Consider the following 23,540-nt stretch of genomic DNA (forward strand, 5'->3'; position numbering starts at 1 on the left):
TCCTCAATCTCATCCCCTTCAGTCCAGTCTCTGACAAGTGATAGGACAGCATCATCCATCGAACCTCAACGCAACAAGCTAGCTTAGGAGACATAGGGCACACTTCTTCCCATAGTACAGGCTTCCTCAAACTCGGCCCTCCAGATGTTTTTAGCCTACAACTCCCATGATCCCTAGCTAGCAGGACCAGTGGTCAGGGATGATGGGAATTGTGGTCTCAAAACATCTGGAGGGCCGAGTTTGAGGAAGCCCGCCATAGTGCATAGTAATAGTAGTAGTAGTAGCAGCAGTAATAATAATAATAATAATAATAATAATAATAATAATAATAATAATAATAATAATTTTATTATTTATACCCCATACATCTGGGTTTCCCCGGCCACTCTGGGCAGCTTACAGAATGTATAAAACATAATAAAGCATCAAACATTAAAAACTTCTCAATACAGGGCTGCCTTCAGATGTCTTCTAAAAGTTGTTTAGTGCTTTATCTCCTTGACATCTGAAGGAAGGGTGTTCCACAGAGAGGATGCCACTGCCAAGAAGGCCCTCTGCCTGGTTCCCTGCAACCTCACTTCTCGTAGTGAGGGAACTGCCAGAAGGCCCTCGGAGCTGGACCTCAGTGTCTGGGCAGAATAATGGGGGTGGAGATGCTCCTCCAGGTATACTGGGCCAAGGCCATTTAGGGCTTTAAAGGTCAGCACCAACACTTTGAATTGTGCTCGGAAACACACTGGGAGCCAATGAAGATCCTTTAGGATGGGTGTTATAAAATGGACGCTCATGTTGCGAACGTGATCCGTGCAGGAGGCATGTTCGCAACCCGCAGCATTCGCAACCCACAGTGCTGTGTCTGCGCACACACAGGTTGTGATTCAGCGCTTCTGTGCATGCGCAAAGTGCGATTTAGCACTTCTGTGCATGTGCGAGTGCCGAAACCCAAAAGTAACCTGTTCCGGTACTTCTGGGTTTGGCGCAGTGCGCAACCCAAAAACGCACAACCTGAAGCTTCTGTAACCCAAGGTATGACTGTAGTTAAAACAGCCTTCAAGGAAGATTGGAAAATATTTGTAGACTATTAAAAAAATTATTGTGAACATGTTAGTACACTAGCAGGCTTGGAGTAAGTTCAGCCATTAAAAGTTACTTTGAGAATAAAGTTAAGAAAAGAAGGTATAGATAATTTATAATATACAGTAGCAAAAGATAATCATGAGAAAACCATGGGAAGGTGGGAGGGAAGTCAGCTGTTTAAGTGACTGTATACGGGATAATGTTTGATTAACTATTTTATTTGTGAAAAATATACAAATAAAATCTTTTTTAAAAGGAAAAAGATTTCATCTCAGAGTGGTTCTTGCTATGCAAGTTTTCTACATGGGGATATGTTTATCCATAGGAGCATTCAAAAATGTGATCCCCTATTGTAGACTCATTTTAGTATATTGCATTCTGTTTCACCTCAAAACTTTACGACAACATTCTAATGCATATGTAAATCCATATTATTATCACCCCTGAATTTTGGGGTGGTGTGGACTGACAGGTTGTCCCAAGACCATTTGATTATTGAGGCAAAGGAGCCCATTTATTTTTTCTAGCCAATGAAAAAAAAACCTATTTGGATAATGCTAAGCATAGCTGTTTCCCTTTTTTAAAGGGAAATTCCCTTATTCCGAATAGGATTCCTCGCAAGAAAAGGGAAAAGTTGACAGCTATGACGCTAAGTGTCAGCTGGCTCTATGGAGCATCCTGATCTCCACTTTGCTCAAAGGCCCTCCCAAAATTTGGAAACTGGTTTTGGGCTCTTATTCAGACTCAGCATTCAAAGAGATCTTTAGGAATAACTGGAGAGCAAACATTTGGGCAACAGTTGTGTCAAAATGCAACCTGCCATTCATGGGGCTTATTGCACAGCTCCTGCCATAAGGTCTGTGTGCATCGGCATCTTTCTTGCTGCCTGCAGTGAGGGCAGGCAAGATACATACTGAAGACGGATGGATGTACAACTGTATTCCCTGTAACTCTCTGTTCCCAGACAGCCAGGAAGAAGCAAGGAATTAAAGCGAGGAGGTTAAATTCAATATTGCCAGCAGGAAAGCCAACAGTAAATAATAAGTCAGCCAAAGACAAGAAAGAATTCATAATCCAAGCCCATAGGGATAATTATTTTAATATCAGCGTATCCATCTCCTCATTCATTGCGAGACGTGCTTTCTAAAGGCTATCTCAAATCCTGCGCAGTAATTGTCTGTCCTGCTTTGCTATACCATGCCGTCACTGGAAGTCTGGACAAGAGCGAATTCCTGAACCTTGCCATCAATTAAACCTCATCATTTGATAAGCTCTGTCTGATATCATAAAGCATCAAGCAGCACAGTTGGGCTTATTGTTATTATTCCTGCAAAATGTTAAAGCACACTATTCTCATTCTGTGACTGTTTAGTCTTTTTGCATGATTGTAAAACCCAGAGTCTGATCGCTGTGATCCCACGGGGCTTGTGCGAAGGAGCTGAATTGTTAAACACGCTCTGATCAGAGGGCAGTTCTGTCTGCCTTTGTTCCCCTTGGCAAACTTTGCTTTGAGAAAGAGCTCAGCTCCTCTCCTAAATTATTTATAGTTGTTAGTGAATGTTGTGAATTGGTACAGGCAGACCTCCTGTGCACCTCCTCCCCACACAGTGATGGATATTTTTTCCAGGCACCCTGTTTATATAGAGCTTTTAAACATAGCAGTGAGTCTATAATCGTAATTCATGTCTGCACTGTCCTTAATTCCTAGCTCAGGTGGCACCGATCTGAGCTATTCACAGAGCTAATCTGTTTGCTTATCTGCCTTCTCCACAGCCTGCCCCTACAAAAAAATATTTCCTTTGTGTATCAATTGCACTAGGTTAATCCAAGGAATTTAAAAAAATGATTTTGAATTATGGTGCTGGAGGAGACTCTTGAGAGTCCCATGGACTGCAAGAAGATCAAACCTCTCCATTCTTAAGGAAATCAGCCCTGAGTGCTCACTGGAAGGACAGATCCTGAAGCTGAGGCTCCAATACTTTGGCCACCTCATGAGAAGAAAAGACTCCCTGGAAAAGACCCTGATGTTGGGAAAGATGGAGGGCACAAGGAGAAGGGGACGACAGAGGATGAGATGGCTGGACAGTGTTCTCGAAGCTACCAGCATGAGTTTGACTAAACTGCGGGAGGCAGTGGAAGACAGGAGTGCCTGGCATGCTCTGGTCCATGGGGTCACAAAGAGTCGGACACAACTAAACAACAACAAACAGGTAGCACTCAATGAAAGTGCTGCGGCAAAGTGCCTTTGGAGCAATAGGGGTAGGTGATTTTAGTGAGACAGGCTAGGTCACGTTGGTGTAAAATGCTCTCTATAGACAACCTTGGCTAATAAATGAAGCACAGTGTTTTGAGAAAGTCCTATGTACATGTCCCATTAGAAAGACCATATGTGGGCAAACAGTAAAATGGGATTTACTGGTAGATCTCTGAGTCATTTGCAGTAGACCAGCAAGAATTCTGTTTAGCAACAGCTTAGCAACAGCAAAAAGACCTCCCCTCGCATTTGAAATTATGATGCTGAGATGAAGAAAGCTGAGAGGGGCAAACCTTTGTGTGCAACAAGTTCTGGTACTGCATCCAAATTTATTGGCTGAGTTACATGCTCACAGGCATGTAATTCTAAATTCTTAATTCTAAAAGTGTTGTCCTCCCCACAATTTTTCACCTTGGTCTGACTGGCGTATTTCAACGTTCTATTTTAAAAAATAAAAGTAGATTTCACAACCCTGAAGCCTTCCTGCCCCTGAAAAAGACTATTAAGGCTATTCTAGGGAACTAAAATTAAATAATAAATTCTCCTCCCAAAGGAGGCCAGGGTGGCAAGCAGAAACCTAACAGCTAAATAAAACATTCTAAAAACAGTTACAAGTAAAAAACCTCTAAAAGCAGATACAGTTCAAAACATTATTTCATGCAGTACCCTCAGGGTTGCCCAGAACAGCATTCTTCAGGTGCCAAGTGCCTAAATAAACAGGAATGTTTTCAAATTCCTCCTAAAAGATTAAAAATGATGGATGGAGAGAGGCACACCTCACTAGGGAGGGCATTCCATAGCCAGGAAGCCACCACTGGAAAGGCCCTGCCATGGGTCAGCAGCACCAACCAGGGAGGCCTCACCTGCTGATCGTGGGGCCTGTGATGACTGATATTGCCTCTTTTAGGTCCTTGGGTCCCATGCAATTTCGGGCTTTATATGCCAGTGCAGTGGTGGCCAAACTTGGCCCTCCAGCTGTTTTTGGACAACTCCCATCATCCCTAGCTAACAGGACCAGTGGTCAGGGATGATGGGAATTGTAGTCCCAAAACAGCTGGAGGGTCAAGTTTGGCCACCACTCTGCTAGTACTAACACCTTGAATTGGACCCAGTAGCTCACTGGCAGCCAAGTGCGGTGCTTTCAGGACTAGTGTCACAGGGCCCCACTGGGCTGCCCCACTTACCAACCAATCAGTTGCCTTCTGCACCAGCGGTGACCTGCAGACCATCTTCAAGGGCCGCCCCACATTGAGTGCATTGCAGTAGTCCAAGCCGGAGGTCACTAGAGCATGGACAACTGAGGTTAGGATATCCCAGTCCAGGAGTAACTAGAGCTGGCAAACCAGCCTAAAGCTTGGCAGAAGCATTCTTAGCCATGGAAGCTACTTGAGACTCCAGTGTCAAGTTGGAATCTAGGAGTGCTCCTACACCATGACCCTGATGCTTCAGAAAGATTGTTGGTCCTCCCAGAACAGGGCACACACCTAATTCCCAGACGCGGGAACCACCTGCCCACAACACTTCAGTCTTTCAGGGTTCAGCCTCAGTTTATTGGCCCTCATCCAATCCATCACTGCCTCCAGACACCTTCAAAGAATAAATCACTCCTGACCAAACTTTATTCTTGATAAACCCCATGTTGGTTAGTAGTAATCAATGCATTCTTTACTAGATTCTCATAAACTACCTCTTTAATCATCTGTTAGGTTGCAAAGGAAGCTCTCTGCATTAATTGAGTTGCAAGGTAGAACGGTGAATATGCTCATAGTGAAATGGAGGCTGAGGCTTGCCAATTGACATTGTAGAAGCAGTATCTTAACCAGGAGCACTGCAGTTCATAGTTGGAGATGTAGGGAAGTGCCTTGTTCACAATAGGGATGGGCAAATTCATCCATTTCAGTTTCTTTCAGTTCCTCATTTTCCCGATCTTAAATTCAGCTATTCACATTTTCTCATTGGTTTTTTATTTTCTTTTTTAAAGTCCTCATGAATGAATTTATCCTAACATACACATTTGCATTTTTGCCAAATATACACATTTTTACAAAGCGTATTTCCCTTAACATGTATACATTCTCTAGCAGAATGCATTCTTGTATGCAGTTTTCACTAATATAAGAATTCCATGCACAGTTTGCCTTGGTGTAAATATGGTCTGAAGCTCAACATCAAAAAAACGAAGATCATGGCCACTGGTCCCATCACCTCCTGGCAAACAGAAGGGGAAGAAACGGAGGCAGTGAGAGATTTTACTTTCTTGGGCTCCATGATCACTGCAGATGGTGACAGCAGCCACGAAATTTAAAGACGCCTGCTCCTTGGGAGAAAAGCAATGACAAACCTAGGCAGCATCTTAAAAAGTAGAGACATCACCTTGCCAACAAAGGTCCGTATACTTAAAGCTATGGTTTTCCCAGTAGTGATGTATGGAAGTGAGAGCTGGACCATAAAGAAGGCTGATCGCCGAAGAATTGATGCTTTTGAATTATGATGCTGGAGGAGACTCTTGAGAGTCCCATGGACTGCAAGAAGATCAAACCTCTCCATTCTTAAGGAAATCAGCCCTGAGTGCTCACTGGAAGGACAGATCATGAAGCTAAAGCTCCAATACTTTGGCCACCTCGTGAGAAGAGAAGACTCCCTGGAAAAGACTCTGATGTTGGGAAAGATGGAGGGCACAAGGAGAAGGGGACGACAGAGGACGAAATGGTTGGACAGTGTTCTCGAAGCTACAAACATGAGCCTGACCAAACTGCGGGAGGCAGTGGAAGACAGAAGTGCCTGGAGTGCTCTGGTCCATGGGGTCACGAAGAGTTGGACACGACTAAACGACTAAACAACAACAAATGATTTTTTGGTAGACATTGCCTGGCTGGAAAACCGCTTTGCAAAATTCATTGAGGTGTGAATGAGGTAGATTTGCCTTTAAATGCTAAATCAGTCCCTAATACCAAGTAAGACTATTTGTCTACATAGCCCAGGATTGTCTACTTTGAGTACCGGTACCTCTCCTGGGTCTCAGGCAGAGTTCTATCCCACCACCAACTAACTGATCCTTTTAAGTGGACAACTTGGGGCTTGAATCTGGGATCTTATGCATGCAAAGCATTTGCTCTGCCACTGAGCTATGATTCATCCCCATAGCTCTTTAGCCATTAAAGTAGCTCATTCCATGGTCTTGAGACTCAGATAATGCTTTAGCTCTTAACATCTGCAGCCAACACAATGAATTCCACCAGAGGCATTTCAGGTGCAAAGGTATCCCTTCTTTCTAGCGGCTAGCAATGGACTAGTCTGGTTCCTGGCATTGTATGCCATCTAGTGGAAGCATTGCAAAAGAATATTTTGTTGACTTGCAAAGCATGGTTGCATTTCCTCTGCTCATCCTTTGAAATGTATAAAAGGGAGGGAGGAGAAAGGGTGGATGCAAAACAGGTAATAAATGTGTTTCATTATATCCTGGATGAAGAATTTAATTTATTTTCACAAACATCTTTTCCAGCAACACTAATATCATAGTAGCGCATGGTCTGGAGGAAATGAGTTTTCCTAGTTCGAAGGGATGCTATTCTGCACCTAAACTCAATTTAGTTTCTTTCCCTGCCTATGGCAGGCATAAAGCTGCAGTTCTTGAACCAACCTACATAGCATGGCCTTTCATGCAGAAATTCTTCTCCCCTAATCACAAATTAGCTGAATTTGGTTGTGGCTCTGCAGAGAGGAGGAGAATGTGCAACATGAGTTCCTGGGTTGGAGGGCTAGATGTGGAATCAGGGAGTGTGCTAGCTGGCAATTCATTCTGGGCAACAGCCAATCCACAGCAATGCACACAAGGAGGACCCTGCTAGCCCCTTAACAAATCCCTCAGTACATGTGTGTGTGGCTACAGGCACACTGGGGAGGAACGTGGCCAACACATGTCTCTCTTTCTTACCCATTTTTGGCTGACATTTTAAACAGATTCCTCCCATCTTTGAGCTTTTGCCTCAGGAATATCAGATTCCCAATAATGAATGCATGGTTTTGCATCTCAAAAAGACACACAACACAACACGTTCATATTGAGATTGCCATGTGGTAGTGGTTGCACAATTATCATGAACACCTATTGGCTAGCAGATCATGAATGTCCGTGTCCCTGTCCCTGTCCGTGTGGCACTTTGGAAGCTCTCTCCTTCTCTTGCTCTTTCAGAAGCTTTTAACTTGGCAGATCTGAACCAGAAGGTCTTTGAGCACAGTTTGAGGGGGAGGGGATGAAGAATTACCAGTATCTCCACCAGGATTTGTTGAAGAAAATCACAAATGTGCATAAATGTGCACAAAACCTATACAAAAGGGTAGCAAAAATCTTTCCTAACAGTTGTTTTTGCAGTGGTGGTGCCACATATCACGCCGTTGTGCACATTAGTGGCTCAAAACGCAGTTATATCATCTTTTTCTCAATTTGGATCAAAGCTGGTTTGAGAAAAGAAGTGTTAAAATGCAGTATTTCATAAGAATTGGCAACAATAGATACAAGAAAAACATTGTCACATGCCACAGGGAACCACTGCCTGCCAAGCCCCCTTACAAAAGAAATGTTGCCATCCTGGCACCCCAAACAGCAGGTCCAGTTCCCATTTAAATCCCCCCAAGTGTTCCAGAGTGACACTACGTCATAGGCATTGTGGGAAATTAAAATGGCAGCTGGGTTCAGCTGCCCAGTGCTGTTTAGAGCATTGCTTGGAGGACTGTTTGAAGCCTACTAGAGTCCACCAAAGGAGGAGAGGGCCTCTGGTTGGCCCAGGAGCCCTGCCCAATAGTGTATCAATCTTCCCACTTTAGCTCAGACCAAAAAAAAGTTCTTTATGACCTTTGTATACAACAGAGGTGAGGAACCTGTGGCCGTGAAAGGTTGCCAGACTCCTTAACTCCCATCAGTCCAGAGCTAGCATGGCCAGAGGCTAGGGATGGTAGTAGTTGTAAAGGTAAAGGTAAAGGTAAAGGTAAAGGTAAAGGTAAAGGTAAAGGTAAAGGGACCCCTGACTGTTAGGTCCAGTCGTGACCGACTCTGGGGTTGCAACGCTCATCTCGCTTTATTGGCCGAGGGAGCCGACATACAGCTTCCGGGTCATGTGGCCAGCATGACTAAGCCACTTCTGGTGAACCAGAGCAGTGCATGGAAACGCTGTTTACCTTTCCGCCGGAGCAGTACCTATTTATCTACTTGCACTTTGACGTGCTTTCGAACTGCTAGGTTGGCAGGAACAGGGACCAAGCAACAGGAGCTCACCCCATTGAGGGGATTCGAACCGCCGACCTTCTGATCGACAAGTCCTAGGCTCTGTGGTTTAATCTACAGCGCCACCCGTGTCCCAGGTAGTAGTTGTAGATGTTACTAAACATCTGGGAGGCCACTGGTTCTCCATCCCTGCTGTGGTGGTTCCTTTGGAGATATTCTTCCTTTGCCCTCCATCCTTAACATATCTGGTGGCCTCTCACTCATATACAATTTATATAAACCAGTCCAAGAAGGGTCTTCCTTCCTCAGCATCCTGAGCAAACTCAGTAAAGATGCAGCTGCAACCTGTGTGCGAGAGTGTGTCTTGTGTTATGTGTTTGTACGATTCAGCCGAGAAAAATAAACTTTTGGTCTAGTCTGGTTATGAAAGCAACGATGTCGCCTGGAAACTATGCAAGGCCAAGAGAACATCCTGTATCGGGAGGCGGACGGGAAGGGGAGGACGGCGGCTCAGATTGAATTCAAAATCAGTGGGAAATATAATTACTCCGGCTCCAGCCACGATCAATCTGAGTAACTGAAGTGCATGTAAAGAGGCTGAGAATGCAAAGCATGCGAAGTAATTTGTAAAAGGTGTTTGGCTTAAACGCAAAGACATGTTGTTGCTGCGTTTGCTGTGTAAGGCTGGATGGGCCCGGCTTCTAGTAGGTGGCAGCTTCTGCACCATAAAGCAGTGTTTCAAGGGTAGGAAAAGATGATGGGACTCAAGCTTGCCTGGACACAGTATTCTCTGATCTGGAAGCCGCTTCCTGTAATCCTTGATTGTGAAAACTCTCTGTTGTCATTCAGTGGGGGACCGAAACTCACATCCACATCAAACACTTGAAACACAAAGAATCCTGGGAACTGTAGTTTATTAAGGGTGCTGGGAATTGTAGCTCTGTGGGGGTAAACTGCATCTCCCAGGATTCTTTGGGGGAAGCAATGTAGCTTAACTTGTGCTTTAATAGTATAGGGTGGATGTGGCCACACTGCACCTGATTGGGGCACTTTTGTCTATTCCCAGTGTCCCTACACAAATTAAGCCCTAGGGTGAAGAAATATTCAGCATAGCCCAACAAATGCTCCCCTTGGCATTGACATTGTCCAGTCAAGAAAACCCACAGGGTGTCCACCACTGTGCAAGGAGAGGTCACACAAACAGTTCTGTCCTTGATCCTACAGGAAGCAGGTGGGACAAAACATATCACTCAAAACAACTGAAGCAGATGTGTCTGATTGGCACAATTTCTTCCCCTTAGAACAGAAGAGCTCACGTAGACATTTAGGTCTCCTGGTTAACGTGCCTCTGCCCAAAATCTCCTTGTCCTGTCACTGATTTTCAGTTCTGTTTCAAATCTAGTCCTCTGTTTTCAGATCAGTTTCCAGATGGGAATAATACAATGTGAAATAACTAAGGCAGGACCCCGGGGAGGCTGGGGAATTTGAAGAATTTCTTAGTGGAATGCGGCAGCAGCTGAAGTTTCCATTGCCTGCATCTCCAAATATGAGAAGGAGAAAGAACTCAGCACCAAGCAGACATGGCTAATGTGGAAAGCAGAAGTCTGTCTCCTGCTCCCTGGACCTTCAGAGAGGAGGGTACCTATAGAATTCAAGTGGGGAGTCTGAAGCTTGGGGGGGAGCTGAACTCACCCAACAACTTCTCTCTCTCTCTCTCTCTCTCTCTCTCTCTCTCTCTCTCTCTCTCTGTGTGTGTGATTTGATATTTTTTAAACACACACCAAAGTTGTGAAGTGGCTGCAATCTGCAATGGCAGAGGATGATGGGGAGGAGGATGGGTGAAGGTTGCTTGGAATTTGTTGGGGCCAAATGACACATTGCAGCAGAGATGTTGTCTCTTTCATGCTTTCACATACAACACCCAGAGAATATCCCATTCTGGACCGGGTCCACAGCATAGGGGCTGGAAGGGAAAAACTGCCACCCTGGGCTCCTTCAAGGGGAAAGCTGGGATAGAAATCACACGAACTATAGTAAATTGGGAAGAGCCTAAATCCAGCTCTAGATTCTGCTCTGGAACACCTGGTTAGCATTATGCTGATTTCCTAAAAGGGATGCTGAGAGCTAGATCAGGGGAGAAACCATGCTGCATTGGACAGGGTAGCACTAGATGACCCTTAGAGTCCCTTCCAACTCTATAATATGTGATTCACGTACATGGTGCTTGGGTCAGAATTTGAGTTACTTCAGCTTCAAACCCTGAGCACAGGGAGCTCTTGGAACAGACACATCACTTTCAGGTGGCTCAGAATATGATCATTTCAGCATATGAGTGACAAATAAGGTTGCCAGAGCAGGAACCTCCCAGAACCTGAGATTCTGGGAGGCTCCTGAGATCTAGGGGTGGCCCAGTGATGTCACAGGGGGAGACCCTCTTTCCCCTCAACCACCATGTCCTTTTGTGACATCACAGGAGGCCCACAGACAACGGCAACAGCTGGGGAGGCATCAGCCTGGCCTCCCTGGGTCTGGCAACTGTGGGGCACTTGAGCCTTATTGGCCATGTTAGGGATGGAGCCAGGGAACGTCTGCAAAAAGTGTGTTGTCCAACCTGAAAGTGTGCTTCCAGACTGGACATTATTTAGCAAAGCAAAGTACAGCACACCTGGAAGAAGAAGGGGCAGCTATTGGTTTGAGGCCGAAGATGGACCCTAACAGGCACTAGAATGTGATATCCAGGAGTTTATGACAAGGCTCTTTCATAGCCTGCTCTACTAACTTTGATGGATGGATGGCAAGGATGCGGCTGGGTGTTCATTTGCCAATGAAGTGCATTCCTCTGTACCCTCTCTCTCCCCTCTTCCCATTGGACCATAAAAACACATGCTGGGAAATAGCTGAAAGGAAAGGGAGGAAGCCCTCTGTTTTCCTTTCTAAATTTGGGCCAGCTGGAGCTGTTTGAAGCATTTAAAAATAGCCATGAAGGGAACCTGCCTAGTTCCTGTTTGCTTCTATCTTCCACCTTTTTTGCCCCTCTTTGCACTCCTTGCAGCTACAAGAAATAAACTCCGGCACATAAAGCAAATACTACCAGATCTGGATCGTATTCTGAGCCACCTGAAAGGGGTGGGGCTGCTCCAATGGCGCCCTGTGCTCAGGGCAGAGTATGCTGCATGCCTGAGGAACTTTTGGAGCCAAAGTAACTCAAATTCTGGCCCAAGCACCATGCACATGGTTCCTGCCCTGATCTAGCTGCCAGGATCCCTTTTAGGAAATCAGCAGAATGCCAACCAGGTGTTCCAGAGAGGGATCCAGAGGTGAATTTAGTCCTTTCACCCCTGCTGTGTTTTCATCTCTCCACGAAAAAGCTGAGGGGTGCAATTTCAAGTTCTATAACATGCATGTTTAGGGTAGCACCATGCAGACTAGCAATAGGTTATAAAGCCCACTAGGCATAGTGGTTCATAAAGACCACTATAAAGGTAAAGGGACCCCTGACCATTAGGTCCAGTCGTGGCCAACTCTGGGGTTGCGGCGCTCATCTTGCTTTATTGGCCGAGGGAGCTGGCATACAGCTTCCAGGTCATGTGGCCAGCATGACTAAGCTGCTTCTGGCGAACCAGAGCAGCGCACAGAAACACCGCTTGCCTTCCCGCTGGAGTGGTACCTATTTATCTACTTGCACTTTGACGAGCTTTCGAACTGCTAGGTTGGCAGGAGCAGGGACCGAGCAATGGGAGCTCACCCCGTCGCGGGGATTTGAACTGCTGACCTTCTGATCGGCAAGTCCTAGGCTCTGTGGTTTAACCCACAGCGCCACCTGCGTTCCTATAAAGACCCATTTTTCCAATAATGACTACAATAATACCAGGCCGGCCCACTCATGATGTAAGGTGAGGCGACCATCTCAGGCGGCAAGATTCACAGGGGCAGCAGATCCGGCCTTCAAGGAGTGATTGGCAGCAAGAGTTGGGGCATGTTCCTTGGAGGCCAGATCTTCTGCCTCCTTAGCAGCCTCCCCCAAGGCCACCTCTATAGTATAGGAGGCACTGCTGGTTTCCTGCTACCCTTGTTCCCAATATAGATCTTTATTTCCCCACTTGTTATGTGTAGATCTTCGCTCACCCCTTCTTCCCTGGGTGGAAGGGGACACCATTTTGTGGTTTGCCTCAGGTGCCAAATTGTCTTGGGCTGACCCTGCCTAATGCTAATGGTTACACAGCAAATGCTTCTCCCTGATCCAGTGAAATAGTTGGGCTGCCCATACCAAGCCAGGTTGCATGCTGAAATAAGAGAGAGAGATGTTCCTCCTTCGGCTTCAAGCTCTTCCCACCACGACCACTCAAGTTATTTAGGAGCACATTTTTACCTCCATGAATGGTTTATCTGACCTCAAGTACATAACTGGACTCTAGCAGTGCAACAGTTATGCCTGCCCGCAACCTACCCTACAGCCTAAAATAACAGTCTTGTGTGATGCGATGTTATTAATTCCATCCTGGTGTGTTTATACGACCAAGTACCAAAGAGGTCATAAAGCGGTTATAATAAGTGCTGACCGATGGCTCATAAACCGACCCCTGTAAAAACACTGGGTGGCAACACTCTGAAATGTTTAGGTCTCTATGTGGTTTGCCACTTTGGCCTCTCTGCATGGCCTGAATGTTATGCCCGTAAAATAGTTGAAGAGATCCTGCAGCCCTGTTGGCTCTGAAGTGCAGTTAGCAGCTCATCAGAGAGACCTGGGAGTCCAGCTGACTTTCCACTCTTCAGAGATTGTTGTTGACAGTGCTTCAAATGCCCTGTGAATGATGACTATGAGCAGCAAAGCTATGAGACTGTAATATCAGACTGGGAAAGCTTAGCCTTACAGGTTGTGATTATAGAAAATAATAGAATTATAGAGTTGGGGGTAATCTAGTCTAATCCTTTGCAGTGAAACAGGAGAAATTGGCACGCGGACCATTGGCTCGTGATATGCTTTTGGACTCTAGATCCTATCAGTCCCAGCGAGCATGGCTAATGGTAGGGACACTGGGAGTTGATAGGACCTAGAGTCCAAAAACATCTTGTGAGCCACAGGTTCCCCGTGCCTATTTTAAAGCCATATTTTAGGTATACCTATAACATTGTTATATGCTCCCCACTTCCCCCAAGCAGTATGACATTCCAGGGCACAGCGATCAGGGCATGGCTCCTTCTTGGAGGAGAGATCACTAGAGACATATTGCTTTTTAACTATATTTGATTTATTTACAAATATGGAAGCAGAGCGCAGGTGGAAGTCAGAATATAGGAATTCAAGAAGGGAGCAGATCCAGTGCCACACTTCAGATCTCCAGAGAGGGATTTGACACCCCAAGATTCTTCCAGACCTCACAGGTTCCCATGGCCGGCCCAAGATATTTTGCAGCCTGAGGCAAAGGACAAGATGACACCTCACTCTATTCCCATTCCATGCAGAGAAGCAGACTAGACTGCCAGTTGAATCTTACTTGTAGCCTTATCCTACAGCATACCTGAGGAAAGCAATCTAGTGACAGGGGTGCAGGAAAGACTGCCCAGCACACACAGTTCTATGCTCCCACAGGGGAGAATGCCTGGGGGCTCAGGAGGAACAGCCAGCAGGCTGCTGCTGCTGCTATCCCCTAGCACCTATCATCAGAGACAATTGTCCCACTCTACCTAATGGTAGGGCTGGCCCTGCAGCTTGCTATGAGCATGCTTGCTGTCTAAAAAGCTGGTTTTTCACACAGAGAGACCTAGGATCAGTTCCTGAGGCAGTGTGTTACTTTCACATAGCCTTTCCCTTTGCATAAACATCAACCAGGCATCCTGAGCAATTAGCCAGCAATCTTCCTAATAAAAGGAAGCTGCAGCCAGAAGTAGTTGCCCATAGCACCGTGTTGTGTGTGCATATATAAATGTGGCAAATGCACCCTGCATAAGAACATAGAAAGCTGTCGTATACTGAGTCTTGGTCCATCTAGCTCAGTATTGTCCACACTGACTGTCAGTGGATCTGCAGGATTTCTGGCAAGCCGACATTCCCAGCCATACCTGGAGAAGCTGGGGTTGAACATGGGACTTTCTGCATGCAAAGCCATCTGTACAGCCAGATATAAATGTCACGGGGATCACAGTAACCTTAGATCCTTAGGAATGTACACTCTGTGACAAATGCACACTCTGAGTTCCTCCGGCTGCTTCACATGGGTTTGGAAGGGGAAGTTACTCTAATCCTAATAAAATGTTGCCAATGGCTGCCAAATCCCACTTTCAGCCCCAGAGAGGTTGGTCTTCAATGGAAATTAAAAATTCTGTGTCCACAAGTTGAGGTTTCCTTAACTCTTAATGTTTTTGCCCAATAAACTATGTGTCATTCAGGATGTGCTGCAAACTTGACCCCAGTGGATTCATTCATTTCCAAAAATGAAGGAACATTGGCGTTGAAGCAACACTATCCCCAGTCACTTACCTTTTCTCTGAACCCAAGTTTTCTTGTGGACCCTGGGGGGAGACTTATTTTAGCCTAGACTTGCATCATGGTTGAGGAATGATCAAGAGGAGTGCCAACTTCATGAGAGACAGCCAGTCGTCCACAAACCGAGGTAGCTGACTCCCTAATGATCTGTTTCCAGATTCTCGACAATTGACTCTTTTGCCAACATCCACACACGCAAGACAAACAGTTTTAGAGTTTTGACACAGCAACAGCCAACAATTCAAGGAGTGAGAAAATCTCAGCTGCAAGAAATAGGTATCATTGCCTTTCAAAGCAAAACAAAATACACACAAAAAAAACTTGACTTATTTTCTGCAGTTGTAGGGGAAATAATCCTGGCTTAATTTACAGAGTTCTTGTACTATGCAAAGCACATTGAAACAGGTTCTATAAGTGCTTTGTCTGGTTGCTTTGTGACACTTCATATGTCATGTAAGAGCTGAAAAAAAAGATTTGAACATGCAGTCCTCTGAGATTGATGCCTTTTCCCACTGCACTCCTCTGATGCTGAACTGGCTTGTCACAGGCGGCTGTGGATACCGGGCAGCATTCAGTAGCAGTCTGCCAAGTGTAGCAATTGCTATGGCAACCATCTGTATTGAACACTTTAAGACTACAATCCAAACCCCCTTTGCAATGGGTTGCAAGGGAGTTGGACTGGCTGGAGATGTCCCTGCGCCTTGCCCTGCTGACTTCAGCCCAGTGAGTGGTACCAGCATCACCGTGCAGGCGTAGAGATCCCCATTCTGCCCACCAAACTCACTGACAGGTGAGAGCACCACCCAAGTGGGGCATTCTGGCGAAGGGGAGCGTTGAAGCCTGCCTGTGATAGACTGGATCCTGCAACAGCAGACTCAAATCCAGACACATGCAACAATTTGCCTCTCCCCCCACCTTCTACCTTGGGCAGTGTGAGCAACAGGACTGAAGATGCAGCAGTGTCTCAGAAACTCTGCCATGCCCTGTTGGGTTTGGATTGCTCTGCCCACAGTCAAAGCGAGTCCATGCATCATGTCCAACGAAAAGACAATGGCACTGTACTTTGAAAAGCAGAAAACATAACAGCAGCAATCTGTCTCCTCTGGAACCTCAAGTCAGCAGGAGAAGTCAAGCCTCTGCGATTTTTGCAAGTTAACCACCTCTCCTGAAGTAGCCCCTGCAGCTGCTAACAAGGCTGATGAAATCTCACACACAGGTTTTGTGACACCCCCCACCCGGAACACCCCTCTCTATTGGTGGAAAGGTGAGCACACAACATCCACACTAACACTGGAGGATAGCTGCAATCACACTCTGTGCACCAAACTTTATTTTCTAGAATCATAGCACTATATATATTTGTGGTAGCAAAGCAAGGAGGGTTATTTTACAAGTGAAATATTCTGTCTATGACAGCAAGAAGAGAACACATTTTCACACTCACCAATCAAGCATTCTCACATGAGCAAACATATGCATGTCATCTGACAGCCCACACTTGCAACACAATCACGGACATTACTGAAGAAGAAGACGAAGAAGAAGAGTTTGGATTTGATATCCCGCCTTTCACTCCCTTTACTGAGCAAGTGTTGGACTATATCAGGTTCTGCACTGACAATGTAACACAGAGGCGCCGGATAAAGATCTACCCAAACAGGAAGCCCTGGATGACAAGGGAGGTCCAGGGGTTGCTAAAGGCAAGAAATACTGCTTTCAGAAGTGGAAATAAGTCGCTGTACAGCTTAGCTAGAGCGGATCTAAAGAGAGGTATCCGTGTAGCAAAGGAGGCGTATAGACAGCGGCTGGAGAATCATCTACAAAGTAACAACACCAGGCAGGTGTGGCAAGGGGTACAAGAATTAACAGGGTATAAATCCAAGGATTCCCTGGCAGACGAGGGAGGGGCATCCCTCGCAGAGGATTTGAATGCCTTTTTTGCCCGTTTTGAAGTAACATCTGCAGCAACACCTGCTGAGGCTTTACCACCACCACCACCACTCCCTGGGAAGGCTTTGCCATCATCACTACCATCACCATCATCAGTACAAAGGAATGTAGCAGTCTCTGTGGAAAAAGAAGAGATGAGGAAGGTGCTGAAGGGAATCAACCCAAGGAAGGCCACAGGGCCAGATGGGGTAGCTGGAAGGGTATTGAGAGACTGTGCAGATCAACTAGCAGGAGTTTTCACTGGGATTTTAAATCGATCCCTAGCCCAGGCTATTGTTACATCCTGCCTAAAGTCCTCTATTATCGTTCCAATAGCAAAAAAACCTAACCCGGAAGATCTGAATGACTTTCGTCCAGTAGCACTCACACCTATAATCATGAAGTGCTTTGAAAAGCTGGTACGAAATCATGTCATTGCCTGCCTACCAGAGGGACTGGACACATTCCAATTTGCTTATAAAACGAAAAGATCGACAGAGGACGCTGTGGCGATTGCCCTCCATGCCGTCCTTGCACATTTGGAGCAGCGGGGGGGTTATGCCAGATGGCTTTTTTTAGATTTCAGCTCGGCATTTAATACCATTCTACCACAACGTCTGATGTCTAAACTGGAAGATCTGGGGCTTCCGTTATCACTTTGTGGGTGGATACTGGACTTTTTGTCAGACCGCTCCCAGAGGGTTCGGTTGGGCCCTTATACCTCTAAAATGCTTAAGACTAACATAGGAACACCACAGGGATGCGTACTCAGTCCGCTCCTTTATATTCTCTACACGTACGATTGTGTCGCTGCTCACCCTAGTAATAGGGTTGTCAAATTTGCAGATGACACAACCGTGATTGGGCTCATCCCTGAAAGGGAGGGTGAAATGGACTATAGAGATGAGGTGGAGCGGCTGACAGAGTGGTGCAGAGCTAACAACTTGCTCATAAATACAAGGAAGACAAAGGAGCTTGTGGTGGACTTCAGGAGACAGAAGAGCAATATCCAGCCACTTTTGATTGATGGGGTCTGTGTGGAGAGGGTAACAACGTTCAGATTTTTGGGCATTGAATTACAAGAGGATCTGTCCTGGAGTGTCAACACAAGGGGGCTTGTGAAGAAGGCGCAGCAGAGACTGTACTTTTTGAGAATTCTAAGGAAAAACCATCTTCCGCAGAAACTGCTGCTTGCCTTCTATCACTGTGCCATTGAGAGCGTGCTCACTTATGGCTTATGTGTGTGGTACGGAAGCTGTACTACCCAGGACAGGATGGGGTTGTGCAGAGTTGTTAAGGCAGCAGAGAGCATTGTTGGCTGCCCACTTTCCACCTTAGAGCAGATTTATGCCACAAGGTGCCATAGGAAGGCACTGGACATAGTAAAAGATCCATCGCATCCTGGTCACTGTCTCTTCGAGCTCCTGCCATCGGGACGGAGATACAGGACGATGAAGACAAGAACGAGCCGTCTTAAGAACAGCTTCTTCTCCAGAGCGATCTCAGCCCTGAATGGGAAGCCTGGACTTTGAAAGTCATCTAATCTTCCTTGCTGTACTATACTGTATTGTTTTAATTAGTGTTTTTATGGAGCAGTCAAGTAATTTCATTGTCCCTGAGAGGGGGCAATGACAATAAAGATATTATTATTATTATTATTATTATTATTATTATTATTATTATTATAGGAGTCTCAAAGTGGCTAACATTCTCCTTTCCCTTCCTCCCCCACAACAAACACTCTGTGAGGTGAGTGGGGCTGAGAGACTTCAAAGAAGTGTGACTGGCCCATGGTCACCCAGCAGCTGCATGTGGAGGAGCGGAGATGCGAACCCGGTTCCCCAGATTACGAGACTACCGCTCTTAACCACTACACCACGCTGGCTCTCAACTGGGATTTCAAAGGTGGAATTGATGTTCGAGGGAAATTTCTGAAATGTGGCGCTTTGTCCTAGATCTTAGACAGGTCAATCAAAAAATTGTCTTTCGGGGTTTTTTTTTTAAATTTTTAGGTTTTCCTAAAAGCTCACCAATTTTGGTGGTTTCCTAACGAAAAGCTCAACAATTCTGAGGTCTTCCTGAAAAAAGCACAACTTTCGGGGTGCCCTGGTTTTTACTTTTTAAATATGGCAACCCTATAATGCAGCCAATATAAAGTAGCAAAATATGCAAGAAGGTAAAACTGAGGTAAGCCCATGCATAGATAAAACAGTTATATTTATAAGAATATTTATTTACAAAAACGTTTATAAGCTCATGAAAAATACCAAGGCAGTATGCAATAAAGTTAGTGTAAAAAAAGGTAAAGGACCCCTGACAGTTAAGTCCAGTCACAGACGACTCTGGGGTTGCAGCACTCATCTCACTTTACAGGCCGAGGAGGCTGGTGTTTGTCAGCAGACAGTTTTTCTGGGTCATGTGGCAAGCATGACTAAGCCACTTCTGGCGCAATGGAACACCGAAACCAGAGCAGCACACGGATATGCTGTTTACCTTCCCGCCGGAGCAGTACCTATTTATCTACTTGCACTTTTGGCGTCCTTTCAAACTGCTAGGTTGACAGGAGCTGGGACCAAGCAATGGGAGCTCACCCCGTCGCGGGGATTCGAACTGCCAACATTCTGATCGCCAAGCCCAAGAGGCTCAGTGGTTTAGACCACAGTGCCAGCCGCGTCCCTTAGTGTACTTAGTGTACAAGTCAATAAAACTCCTGTTCTCATCTATCATTCCTTTTAAGTCTGTTTGAGCTGAAATCTGTGGGGAAAGATAGCTGGGGGTTGGACTGGATGACCTCCAGGGTTCCCTGCAGTTCCACAGTTCTTATGGAACCAGCCACAGCATGGCATTATGCCATGCTGCGCCTCCACAAGCCCCTAGAACAGTCAGCAATGTGCCGAATTTCTTGTGCTGTATTCCAGAACGTATACGGCACCTTGGCTACACAGAGCTTGCCTTAAAGACCCATGCAATTCCCAAAAGAGGTCGGAACATTTATTTGAACAAGAAAGCCAGAGAGCCTCCTGTGGAGAATAAAATATGACTATGTGATGGCAAAAGGGGCTGGCCTGTGTGGAACATGCCTGATTTGCAGCCAGTTCAGCAAGCGCATAGTGCCCTCTAATGGCTGCTTGGCACAGATACCGACAGATTCATTAGAAATGCAGGAAGTTACACTATAAGGAGACAAACCTTTGGTCCCTAGAAGAACCACTGGGCAGTGGGCCAGGTGGAGCCTCCGTATCCACCCCAAAGCTTCTCCTCCACCCACCACTGCGAATAGGCTAGAAAAGGCCTCCTACTGTAGCCAATAGGGGAGGGTTAACCCTGCTGAAAATGCCCCACAATGGTACATTTAGGCTTGGGGAAAGACTCCGGTTACTTCCAATAGGAGCCTTTTTCAAGCCTGGTAAAGTGAAAAATGTGCTGAGAGAGTGTGAGAGAGAGAGCAGGGAGGAAGGAGACTGAGAGAGGGCTATGTGTGGCAGCATGTATTCGCAGGACAATTTAGTTTAGACAAAAGGCGAGGTGACACGATAGAAGTTGACAGAATTATGCATGGCCTAGAGAAAGTGGGCAGGGAAATTGCTTTTCTCCCTCTCTCATTACACCAAAATATGTGGACATCCGGTGAAGCCGAATGTCAGAGAATTCAAGCCAGATAAAAGAAATCATTTTTTTAAATGCAGCACATAGTTAAAACTCCGGAAGTTGCTGCCATAGGAGGTGGTGGTGGCCTTTAAAAGCAGATGGGACAAATTCAAGGAGGATAAGGTTACTAGCTGCAATGGAACAACTCTGCCTCCACAGTACAGGCAGTAGTGCTTCTGAATACCAGCTGCTAGAAACCACCACATGAGGGATACGTGAAGGAGCATCTCCACCCCCATTGTTCAGCCCGGACACTGAGGTCCAGCTCCGAGGGCCTTCTGGCAGTTCCCTCCCTGCAGTGGCGGAGGAACCCTCTCCGGCACCCGGGGCAGCACAGCCCGTACAGACTGCGCAATTGCAACATGCTGTGCATGCACAGTCTGTATAGGCTGCCGCACATGCGCAGTCCGTACGGGCTGCCACTCGTGCGTGGCAGCCGTGCAGGCTGCCGCTTGCACGGCAACTGTACAGGCTGCCGCGTGAGCGGCATCCTGTACAGACGGCGCGTGAGAGTGGCAGCCCGTACGGACGGCACGCGCCCTTGGCCGCTCTACAGCTGGGGGGAGGCAGGGGCCATCTTGTCACCCCTCCCAGAATGGCACTCGGGGTGCCCCGCCCCCTCCGCTCCCCCTTCCTACGCCCCTGCCTCCCTGCGAGAAGTGAGTTTACAGGGAACCAGGCAAAGGGCCTTCTCGGTAGTGGCGCCTGCCCTGTGGAACACCCTCCCATGAGATGCCAAGGAATTCAACTATCTGACTTTTAGAAGACATCTGAAGACAGCCATTTAGGGAAGTTTTTAATGTTTGAAGTTTTATTGTGTTTTTAATATTCTGTTGGGAGCAGCCCAGAGGGGCTGGGGAAACTCAGCCAGATGGGCAGGTTATAAATTATTCTTATTCTTACTTGTTGTGCTCAGGTCCTGCTTGAAGGCATCTAGCCAGCCACTGTGAAAGCAGAATGCTGGATTAGATGGACCATTAGCCTGGCTCAACAGGCTCTTCTTATGTGAATGTGTATGTGAGGGATATGTTGCTGTGTGTGTGTGGTGTGTGCTGGTCCTATTCAGTACGAGATACAACCATGCCTATTTTGGACACGCCCACTTTTGTTTTGGCCATGTCCACCACATGAGCCCTTTGCAAAAGGCTGTCGACAAGGAAATGTGGTCCCTGGTCTAACTGGCGGATGCCCCAGCGGTGTAGTGGTAAATATAGGAGTGCAGACTCCCATCACAAGTCCTTATACCTGCCCACCCTCATTATGACCAAACAACAGAAGTGAACTTTAAATTTTTTAACTTGCAAAATTCCGTGGGCCCAATCCACCCAACTAACCTGAGGCAGAGTGCAGGTGAGAGAGGAAGAGAATGAGAAACTCTCTACAGTGCATTGAGCAGAAAGAGGTCAAGTGTGCAGAGGCGGTTGCTTAGTGTGTCATCTGTACCCAGGCTTGGGTTTAAGCTCTTTCATCACTAACCGAGAGCATCTTCTGATTGCTGAATTGATAGGCTTGTTTATCTGGTATGCAGAGGATTGCCCAAGAGTGCTCTAGGAGATGGCATCAGTTTTCCCTGCTGTGGAAAAAAAGAAAGGGCCATGTCATGACCATAGATGTGGGTGGCAAATAGTGAGATACACACACAGGAAAAGCACAATATTTGCTGACTGCAAATGCACCCTTGTTGTTTAGTCGTTTAGTCGTGTTCGACTCTTCGCGACCCCATGGACCAGAGCATGCCAGGCACTCCTGTTTTCCACTGCCTCCCGCAGTTTGGTCAAACTCATGCTGGTAGCTTCGAGAACACTGTCCAACCATCTCATCCTCTGTCGTCCCCTTCTCCTTGTGCCCTCAATCTTTCCCAACATCAGGGTCTTTTCCAGGGAGTCTTCTCTTCTCATGAGGTGGCCAAAGTATTGGAGCTGTCCTTCCAGTGAGCACTCAGGGATGATTTCCTTAAGAATGGATAGGTTTGATCTTCTTGCAGTCCATGGGAATCTCAAGAGTCTCCTCCAGCACAATAATTCAAAAGCATCAATTCTTCGGTGATCAGCCTACTTTATGGCCCAGCTCTCACTTCACACATCACTACTGGGAAAACCATAGCTTTGACTATACGGGCCTTGTTGGCAAGGTGATGTCTCTGCTTTTATAATGCACCTTTAACTTATAGCAAAAAACCAATGATTAGCAGTGCTGGGATCTACCAGGCTAGAAGCATCCAAGATGGCCATATGCTACCACCAGAATCAGAGACAACATGCATCTGAATACTACCAGTTCCTGGGTAATCGAAAGCTAGAGAAAAATATGGCCCTTATTGTACTGCTTGTGATCTTCACATGTGGGCCTGTGGGAAACAGGATATTGGATTAAATAGGCCTTTGGGCTAATCCACCAGGGGCCGCCTTCTGTTCTTGTTTTTAAGACTCGCATGTGAAAGTACACACAGATTAAGAAAGCCTGTCTGACTCTGAGTGGTGTATATTTCATGAAGAAGAGACTTTACCAATGGATGAACCCTTTATCAGTTTTCAGCCTGGTGCAGGTTAACTTTCTGTCCCCAGGAAAAGCATACATCTAACAAGCATGTTGCAGGAAACAAATTGTGTGGGTTTAAGCCAGACTATTTTGTACTCGTGTTTTATCTTGAAATAAATTAAAATGGAGGCAACCCAATGTGAAAGGTAGGCTGCCAAACAGAGTCTGCAAACAGAGTGTGACTGTTTCTGCCAACGCTGTTATAACATTTTCAAGTTTACCTGAACAGGAACAGGGTGGGAAGCACATTCCTTTTGTTTTGTTCTGTTCCCAGTTTCTCTTTGGGAAACTGCAGCCATCACTGAATGACAGTACGTACTTTAAAAATATATTTAGTACTTTGTTCATATATACACTGTATATATTATAGTACAAACAACAAGAAGCAG

The 23,540-nt window shown here is 46.1% G+C and overlaps 1 long non-coding RNA gene across 1 annotated transcript in view; it reads left to right on the plus strand.

Moving 5' to 3' along the window:
* The window catches only part of LOC310764906, a 29,659-nt gene extending 7,372 nt beyond the window's left edge, over nucleotides 1-22,287 (plus strand). Inside the window, exons 2-3 of the long non-coding RNA XR_014549342.1 lie at nucleotides 9,969-10,190; nucleotides 21,530-22,287. This is a non-coding gene — a long non-coding RNA (uncharacterized lncRNA). The remainder of the gene's footprint in view (nucleotides 1-9,968; nucleotides 10,191-21,529) is intronic.
* Nucleotides 22,288-23,540: the final 1,253 nt, after the last annotated feature.

This window comes from Podarcis filfolensis (genome assembly GCF_964270895.1).
Source record: "Podarcis filfolensis genome assembly, chromosome: 6".
NCBI lineage: Eukaryota > Metazoa > Chordata > Lepidosauria > Squamata > Lacertidae > Podarcis > Podarcis filfolensis.